The following is a 10,111-nucleotide window of genomic DNA, read 5'->3' on the forward strand; positions in this document are numbered from 1 at the left end:
TGCTCCTAGGTCGAGCCGAAGAAAATCGCGAGTGTGATGTGTCCGACGAAGGAGAACATCAGCGACCATGCTGGACTCTCTTGGTGCTTTCATAGACGCTAAGGTGAGTCCTCCTTCTGTGTCTCAGTGTCCAGTGTTGCTTTCCGTTTAACACTTTTGGGCTGATTGCTACTTACGACTATACGACTCTTTGGGGATAGTCAAAATGACAGTCCAAAGCATGTCAAACTACTTCTGACACCCACTGTACCTTCTGTTGCTCTCTGTACAAATACAATAAACTATTGGTTTTGCTAACTGAAACTGAATTTCATTTTCTCAATAGCATCCAGCTTTGTAACGAAATTTAAAATTGAGCAATTTGTTTGATGAGAGCTTTCTGTAACATCATTTTTGTCTCCTTTTGCTGTTTATGATAAAGAAGAAATTCTTGTTGTTTCATTAAAAGCATTAAAAAATGATGTTCCGTATGTGTTTGTAATGTTTCCCACTAAACGTAAATACAAATTATTTTGAGTCTGAAAAACATTTAGTTTCAAAGGAGCTGAACAATTGCTTGTGGATATCATTTTAGACAAATAACTTGCACAAGAAAAATTCATATAAAATAATTCTGTAGAGGCTAAGATTAATTTAGTAGTTTCAACTAGTTAAAAAATGTACAACCTAAGCTAGTAGGAACAAAATGTTTCCAATAGGATGTTTCCCTTTAGGGTTATAAATTGGATTATAACATATAAGGCAAAATATAACTCTTGAAAACAGAAGGAATGTTGGAAAACTTTTTGATACACCACACGTGAAAAATGTTTTCCATAATCGTTTCCCCAAGCTGAAAGAAACGGATTGTAGATACTACATCCCTTTTTTCCGAAAGTAAACCTTTTTTGGTCGATTTAACAAAACCAAACGAGAACGAAACATGAAAAATGTTCAAATACAGTTGGCTGGCTTAAACGATTTAGAATTCCTTACCTGGTTAATACAAAATTCCTCCAATAACTTTTTACCCAATATCTCAAATATCAAAAATCAATTACTTAGAAATTCGGACCCACTCTAGCGTGATTTTATCAAGATTTATTAAATATAATTTCGTATGTTCGATTTTCAGAAACGATGTTGCTCATAAAAGCTGAAAACATGCACCTACTGTCTTACAAATAAAAAATTTTCGTTACAATTATACATATTTTTATTGCATACTTATTAAACGTTATTTCAGATAAATAGTCAACCTGAAGACACCTAATTTTAATGGCTCATTTAGTTAGCTCCACAGAACTCGATTTGATTTTCTTAATTTGAAAGTTTATAATGCAATTAGGGCGTGTTGAGTTTTTGCAAGTTTGAGAGCTTGACGTTTGGAATCGGAGTGAAATTACTTCCATAACAGTATCAACCAGATCAAGTTAGCGATTACCCAGTTATTCGCCGGTAATATCAGCGAGTCTTTCATTTCAAATCGGTAGCAAATTTCTAGTTTCCGGTGACGGGAAACTCGCTGTTAATTAAAGTTTGCAGCGAGCATCGGTCCGTGCGAAACGTGACATGGGACGCCGAATGACACTCTGTTAAACTACTGCTGATTCTTAAACTTCATTTTTACTTCTGAAAGGGCTTTATATGAGCCTCACATCTGCCAACTTTCCGCAAAGATATTGAAATTTCCAGATGCTGCGTTCCCAAAGAGAGTTACGAATAGTGAAAAGTTTCAAGACAAAATGATTTCTTTTTTATTTGGTAAACTGTAGAAAAATATACATATAGACCACGAAATAAATAACATAACGATGGTAATTGTCTAGAATCTAGATGATGGAATCATCGGTTGGACGGGGTTAAGGTTAACTGACACTTGTACAATAATAATTGAGGCTAAAAATTTTCATTCTTAGAATCTACCTTCCCGCCTCCACTACCCCCACTTTTTATCAATGGCGATGAGTTCTAGGAGCTCCTTCACCTTTTAACCCCTTTCATCCCCGTCCAAACGAGGGTTCCATGATCTAGACAGTTTCAAACTTATTAATTAATATTTATACTAAACCTTACAAAAAAGATTCTATACATCCACTCCCTGTCCCTCCACGCTATCAATCCCAATTTTTACCGCAATTTTCAAGTCGTTCAATGTTAACCCTACCCCATCCACCCATCACCACGACACTCCTCCGAACTATCGTCCCATCATCTAGACATTAACCATTTTCATTTTTAGCTTTTACCTCCCCTGCCACCACTTCACGGCCCTCACTTTTTATCAATGGGGATTAAGTCCTTGAATCTTTCTTGGATCTCTCCCTATCCCCTCCAATCCCCATTACAACTGCCCATAACAATGTTTATTTCATTATTATGCCATTCAAAAAGCATTCAAATATGCCATCAGTTGTAGCATTTTTTTTTTATTGTATTCTCATCATACACAACATTTTTGGAGCGAATTTCAATTACTGCAAGTATTATTAAATGGATAAGGAGACAGCGATATACAGTCCGGAAATATGTTAGAAACCGCGAAACAATTTCGTAATTTGTTGCTCGATTCGGGAGTCGGGAGGTTTTAATGTTACACTTTTAGCGTCACAGAATGTAAAGGGTTGGCTCGTTAGAGAGAAGAATACTTGGAATCCATTCTTTAACTGACGCATAATGAGGCAAACCTCCCTTCAATTAGAACGAAGAGCACTCCTACAAACAACTACATTCATTCTGCTGGAACTCAGTTGCAATATCGCAGTGTTTATTTTATAAGTCGACTAACTCGATCCTGCTTTCCTTGTGTTTATACAAGAAAGTCTGCATTAAACAAAAATGACCTTTGAATACTTCGTTCATTTTGTTCTGGCGGTAGATTTTCAAAAGAAAATATTATATATAAAAAAAAATATGACAACGTAGTATTACGTAAATGACAGTTAATATCAGCAATTTCTTATGCTGAAGTGTAAGATGTGTTGAATACCTATTTACAAACAATTCCTTTAAATTATAATCATTGATTACTATCTATGATCTATTAAAAAACCATAATGGCCGACATCAGTGACAATGCGACAACAATTAAAAAACAATGATGGCCGACAACTGCAACAATTAGAAAAGAATGATGGCCGACACTACGTCATAGTGGAGCAACAAAAATGGACAGGGGCAGAGGGAAGAACTGTTAACTAATAAGAGGAAAATTTACATCAAACAACCACGATGTCGTTTGATATAATGTTCTCAATTTTAAATTTTCAGCATCTTCATCCTAAGACTGATTAGACACGTATCTTCACTTTTTCCTATCCTGAGCTAATCTTCGCATTTCCCTAAAACTAGAACAACCCGCATTTTTCCATAATGTCCTTTTTGACGTCATTATAAACAAACTTCTCTTTGTAATAATAACTGATTTTTAAAAAAATTCAGTTAAATATTTTTAGTAGGACTTTGCTAATTTTATTCAGCATACCACACAATCTCGATTCATCATCGAATCGATTCTTTCAACCCTTTTGGGCGATCTCTCCACCAGCTATTTTTATGCATACTTATTTCCACCGTCGTTTCAGCCTCTGTAAGCGATCGGTAAACAGCTTTTCCGTTCTCTGATCTGTTCGAGAATTATTTGAATATCGTGCTCACCAAGTCCAGATTAGGGGTTGCACACTCCACTTTGCATTTCACAAACGGAAAACCGCAACTAATGCGTTAATGTTTTATTTCTAGGGAAGATTTGTCAGTCAAAAATATATTCAGATGCAGTTGTTTCCCTTAAGGATTCATTCTTATTAAGACGGATCATATGGTTAAAACTAAAATTGTACATAAAAATATACAAAACAATTGTAAATCCTGTGGTAGATAATAACGAATTCTTTTATTGTACAGTTGGTTAAACCGATTATACAAATCTTAATTAAGATAATATGATGGAATCAGTCTAAACTGGGTACCCGATTTGGATCCGGCAGTTGTTTAGGATCCGGCCGTGTACCCGGCGCAGCTAAAAGCGAGTAACCGTTTATCCGGTACCCGGAAAAATTACTCTCCGGTGCATCATTAGTTTAAACAATAAAGAGACTTCTTCATTTTAAATTCACGACCAACTTCATCAAATGGCAAAGGTAGACGAGCTTTATAGCAATTAACAACTATCATTTAATTAAATGCCTGAAAATGTTGTGCGATATACGTGGGTGGTAATAGCTTATCTTCTCTACTCCTACAGATTATTATTTATTGAAGCTAAATTTACTTTATCTAGTCTGCTGCATACATACGTCGAATGTAATTTAGGTAAGTACTTCCGGTATGAACTTCCTTATTTAGTAATTGATGCCGGTTGACTCTTCGCAATTAATTTAGAATGATATTTAGATGTTTAGAAGATATAATGCAACTCATTTACACGAAATTTCCGGATAAAAACTGCGATATTTATCTAAACCTCACTAGATGGCGATATACTACCTATACTTGGATATTATATAAATCAAAAGTATTGGTGTATCACGGAGTGAAGGTAGAATAAGTCGCATTAAAAAGATAAAACGTAAAATACCTCAGGATCGAGTCGGAAAAGAAACAATTGGAAGCATTTAAGATATGGCATTATACACCGGGGGTACAAAAGGTTAACCATGAGGAGATATGGGGAAAAACGAGAGAACAGAGGGCGCTACGAAGGTCAATAACAAAAAGGAGAGGTGGGTTGATAACACAATTTATAAGACAGAAGTGTTATTTATGCTAGAAGATGAAACAGGGGTAAAATGGGGAAGAGGAAGACACAGAGGGTTATGGTTCGTTCTGGTTTTTCTTCTATTTTTAAATTTTTCCTTAGTAATTAGAAAGTTGGCGAAATAATTTTGGTCAGAACGTAAGAAAGGCAGTCCCTCTTGAATGGCAGATTTGTGTAAAAATATAGTTTGTTATTGGTGGCACTTGAGCTTTTTTCTACCCTTACTTAAAGTAGTATTCGCTTTTCTAGCGGGCTAATTACTAGACAAGGGTTGTCCTGAGAAGAACACTTTAATGAATTAAGCCGAGCTGTTTATGATTCTTAAACAGGATATAACACTGTACCGTCACGTTTCGTTTAAATTCCTGTCCCTTTTTTCCTTTAAATTCGTACCTACCGTTTTTAATTAACTGAGAACGGACGCTCAAATTATTCCCACATGAGCACATACATATGTTTACCAACTTTAAATTAAATAATCTGAAATAAAAGTAAAGGCAATTTGACTAAAAACACAACATGTTTTTAGAGCGAGTCACAATAGAGTCACAAACGAGCGCTAGAATCATAATAATATCATCAACTGTATTTCGAACTTGCAAAAGGCGATAGGGCACCATGAAACAAAAAAATTTGGTGGTCCGATAGTTTACCGTTTTCGAGAAAAACCTATTTGATTGTATATTTAAGAGCAAGCCCAGCCCTGGTAGAATCACGACATTGCAAGGCCGCATTCAACAGCGCCAGCATCCTGTTATACGAGTATTTCTTTTGTATTTATCCCATGTGAAGCTATATTTATCATATTATCAGCAATGTACAAAGTAGTTATTTAATTACTTGTTATCCCAATGGGTACCTAAGTATTATTATGTACAGTAACGGGGTAATAAGCTGCTAATATTTACTTTATTAGTCGTTCCACAACCGTTACTGTTTACATTTGTCATCGATGTAGTTGCCCAATTGTTATCGCAATTTCTCTGTACGTTGCCAAATCACGCTCAGGACCGGCTTTAGATTTTTTCGTCCGTTATAACTACACTGCTTTACTTACTATGCGATTTCCTATTGTATCTAGTTAACGCCGTACAAAGCTTGCTGATTATTTCTGATACACCCACACAGGGTTGGTGGCTACACTTTAATCTAGTGAATAGCTTTAGATAATGCCAACTATTTAAACTGCAACACAAAGTACCTCGCAGCTCAACTTTGTGCATACGCTTACTGTGAACAAATTTTGACCCCTTTAGGGTGAATGTTGCGTGACAGTACAAGTTTATTGTGGAACTGACTCTTCCCACTGCATCCTTTGCGGAACACACACAACGTAGGCACATGCAAGGATTCTTTGTAATCTTGATCGAGTCACATATAATAATATTGTTTAATAAAGTTACAAAGTTGGCATAAAGACAAGCAAAATTGCCTCATGTGAAAACCAAAGGTTAAAGTTGATGCATGAAGCACTCCCTCTAAAGTAAAGTAAAAAGATGTCTTTGTATAAAATAATAGTTTAACGAACAAGTAATAGCAGTAACTTTTTTATTTAATTATTTTGTAATTACTTTTAGAATGTGAAAAATTCAATTTTCCGCTAAAGCTCTCAGAAATGTACTTTTGTTAGGTAACTTGATTCATTTGGCAGTTAAGAGAAGTACGTGATACAAAACGATTTTGAATTGATTCGTCGGAGTGAGCAACGGCTCGACCCTTTGGGCCTTTGCTGTGAAGAGGTGAAGTCACCGAAGTTGTAAATAAAATTATTAACAACTTCTGGTGGCCAGTCACCAGTCACCCTTACTAGCCAGACTGCCTTAACACTGTTGGTGTAAAATTCAATTTGTAGTGAACTAAGTTACCCCAAAACCCTCTTAGAATTACGTGAGGACGGAGAAAGTTCAAATCAAAGGATAGAAAATTTAATTTGCCAATCAAAAGTATCTAACTGCTTTATAAGAAGGCTACACTACATTTAAAGCTTCGTGGTATATATTATCATCATCATCATCATCATAAGGTCGTCAGTTCTAAGACTGGTTGGACGCGTACCTCTACTTTTTCCTATCCTGAGCTAAACTTCGCATTTCCCTAAAACTAGAACAACCCACATCCTTAACTATTTGCGGACAGTAATTTAATCTAGGTCTACCTCTACCCCTCATAACTCCTGTTTCTGCCTCTAACATGTCTCTGACTAAACCTTCATAGCTTAGAAGGTGTCCTACCAACCTATCTCGCCTATTTCTTATTGACTTCCATAGAGTTCTCTGTTCTCCTATTCTTTCCAATACCTCTTCATTTCTAACCTTTTCTACCCACGATATCCTCATCATCCGCCTATAACACCACATTTCGAACGCTTCTAACCTTTTCTTTTCCGCCGCTCCCACTGTCCATGTTTCGCACCCGTACAACGCCGTGCTCCAAACATACACCTTTAACAACCTTTTTCGAATTTCTAAATTAACCGTTCGCGAGCATAGAAGTGACTTCTTTTTATTAAAGGCGACACGACCCTGCGCTATCCTCTGCTTTATATCCCTACTACTCCTTCCATCCTCACTTATCTGACTTCCTAGGTATCTAAAATCAGCCACTTCTTCTAATTTTTCGTCTCCTATCTTTATATTCGCTCTTTCCCTACTTTTTCTTCCCTTGCATATCAGCATTTTAGTTTTACTTTTATTTATTTTCATACAGTACTGATCTATCAGTACCGCTTCCATTTTATTTAAAGCTATCTCTAAGTCCTCCTTGCTAAATGTTAATACTGCTATATCAAGTGCAAATCTAGGCATACTAATCTTTTGTCCTTGCACATCTATCCCTACAGTTGTACTGTCTTTAATGATGTTGATCGCGTCTTCGATGTATAGATTAAAAAGTAGCGGTGACAGTGTGCATCCCTGTTAGACTACCTTCCTTATATTTACTTTTCTACGTTGCAGCTGTATATTTTCTAATAATATTAATAACCGTAATAAATAATAGTAGATAGATATTAATTCATGGTCCTTTTTCATCATGAAAATTTCGTTTTGTTGAAAACTCCTTGTTTAATATTTTCTAGATTTTCATCTCGAAAAGTGGACAGATGGCTTGGCTCTTGCTCTGACTAGCTATCCTCCGACATTGAGGAATTGCTATCAAATTCACGTACAGCTCAAGGGCGTTAAAATTAAATTCTTTCTACAAGAATGTCTAATAATATGGAACTGTGTTCGTACTTGAACTTCATCATTGACGGTCGAAGTTGTACGCCACCTACAACGTGAATATTGCTATGAAAATATTCAAAAATAAATAAAAAAACAACAACAAAAATTAAAATTTTCCAAATGTAAATACTTTTATTTATATTTGAGAATATCTCTCTGGCATATTTATAACCCAAGCCTTTTACCATTACAAAACGGTACGAAACCTTAAGGGCTTACTATTCAATCCCTAAAGCGAATTGTGTGTACGCCTCTGATAATTAAATGACACCAGTAACCAATTTGGTGATTCGGGAATAATTATCGCCATTAATTAATTAAGTTCTTCGGTTTTATTTTGATGATACATATGTTTATCGTCTGCTAAAACGGTCTAGAAGTTTTACGATAAACACGATCGAATGTATATTTGCAAGCAAAATCATTGCTTACAAATTAAAATGAAGAGTGCCGAATTGTTATTTATGGATCATAAATTATTCATGTCCAATTTGAATAATTCCAGAAATTGTGTCGCAAAATATCAGAAGATTTTCTATATAATCGACAAAGTTTCTGAGAATATTATATGAAATATTTTTTAAGAAACTTTTAACAGTGGTTAGTATTTAATTCATTTAATTTTTATTCACGAAAATTACCTCAAATTAATGAGGAGGATATGGTATTAAAATAATATTGTAATGTTCGTGGGTTTAACAAAATTAAATTCTAGGACTGACAACGACAAAAACTATTTATTTACACTACTATTGATATATGACTATTCACAGCGCTATTTAATTCTCTGCTATCACTGTCTATTTCTGGATTCACTTCTGCAACGGTCAATTTATTTCTTCTTCTCGGCGATCGTCTCTTCCTTTAAATACTCTTTTGTTTCCTTTCTGGAACCCTCTAGAAACATCCGGATCGTCTAGCCTTTCCTCGAACTGTTTAACTGCTTTCTCAGAACGCAGGTACGACACACACATTTACAAATACGGCGCACATAAAGAAAGGCGCCCGCGGCTAGTCGGCCAATCGATAAGCCGCCCACGCACACCTGTGCCCGATCGCACACAAACACGCTCGTGCTCGCTACAATATAGATTGCTCTAGTTTTCTGGAAATGCAAAGATTGGTATTTACAAATTAAATTCTAACACTTTGTTTTACAAGTAATTCAGTTTCGACTAATTTTATTTCTTCACTTTAATAAGTCCTAATGCTTTCTTACTGACACTAAAAACATCACACAAAAAGTTTCCTTCTAAAACGTTGTTACTTTTAACTGAACGTGAAGCATGATTTTTTCAACTTCACTCACCAGCAGTAAGTACAGAAATCACAGCTTTTGTTAACTTTGCCAGTTCGAACGTACGTCATGGTTTACTCACAGATTTTACTTTACAAAAATTGTTATTGTCATCGGAGTTTTACCCCGATATTATTTACACGTTATATGCGATTTTAGGATCAGATAAAAAATTATAATTGCAATTGCATACGTAACCTACTAGTACAAATTAAATAGATGTATGTACATTGAATATATAAGTATGCAATACGTACATATTTGTTTGATAAGCAGTTCTTAGTGAATGGACAATTGTCGGAAATTCGAAGGTATTTTGAATCCAAACAAAGTACAAAATAAAGCCTCCGCTGAATAGCAACAAGGCAAGCAATAGCTTCTTCTTCCCCATTTGCTTCATTGTCCTTTTTATGTAGCGATCCTGTAACAAAAGAAAAGGTGTTATCAACGACTTGGTCACAACAATAGAACACTTTTGTATGATTTAACGTTTAACTGGTAAGAATAAAGTTACATTAAAGCACATATAACAAAATTAACTGTTACTGCATCATCATCATAAGGATATCAGGCCGAAGATTTCTTGCATTTTTTCCGAAAACTATAGCAACCTACATCTCTATTTGCGAGCTGTAATTTAATATAATCTGGTTCTGTCTTTACCCCTCTTATACTTCCCATGTAGGAAGTCACGACAAGACCAAGCTTGGTAGAAGATTAGCCCAAGATTCTCCAATTTTGGACCAAGCATGACAAATGCCTGGATTTTTCACTTCGGACCAAGCCCAATACGAATGAACAACATTTATTACACTTGTTTTTAATGTATGAAACGTACTGTGTTAATTATTATTG

At 35.4% G+C, this 10,111-nt stretch overlaps 1 protein-coding gene across 1 annotated transcript in view; it reads left to right on the forward strand.

Annotated features, from left to right (window-relative positions):
• The window catches only part of LOC108734033 (muscarinic acetylcholine receptor DM1), a 32,519-nt gene continuing 22,408 nt past the window's right edge, over positions 1-10,111 (forward strand). The window contains exon 1 of the mRNA XM_018465419.1: positions 1-103. The gene's annotated coding sequence lies outside the window, so the exon portion shown is untranslated. The remainder of the gene's footprint in view (positions 104-10,111) is intronic.

This window comes from Agrilus planipennis, unplaced genomic scaffold, assembly GCF_000699045.2.
Source record: "Agrilus planipennis isolate EAB-ADULT unplaced genomic scaffold, Apla_2.0 scaffold8, whole genome shotgun sequence".
Classification (NCBI taxonomy): Eukaryota; Metazoa; Arthropoda; class Insecta; order Coleoptera; family Buprestidae; genus Agrilus; species Agrilus planipennis.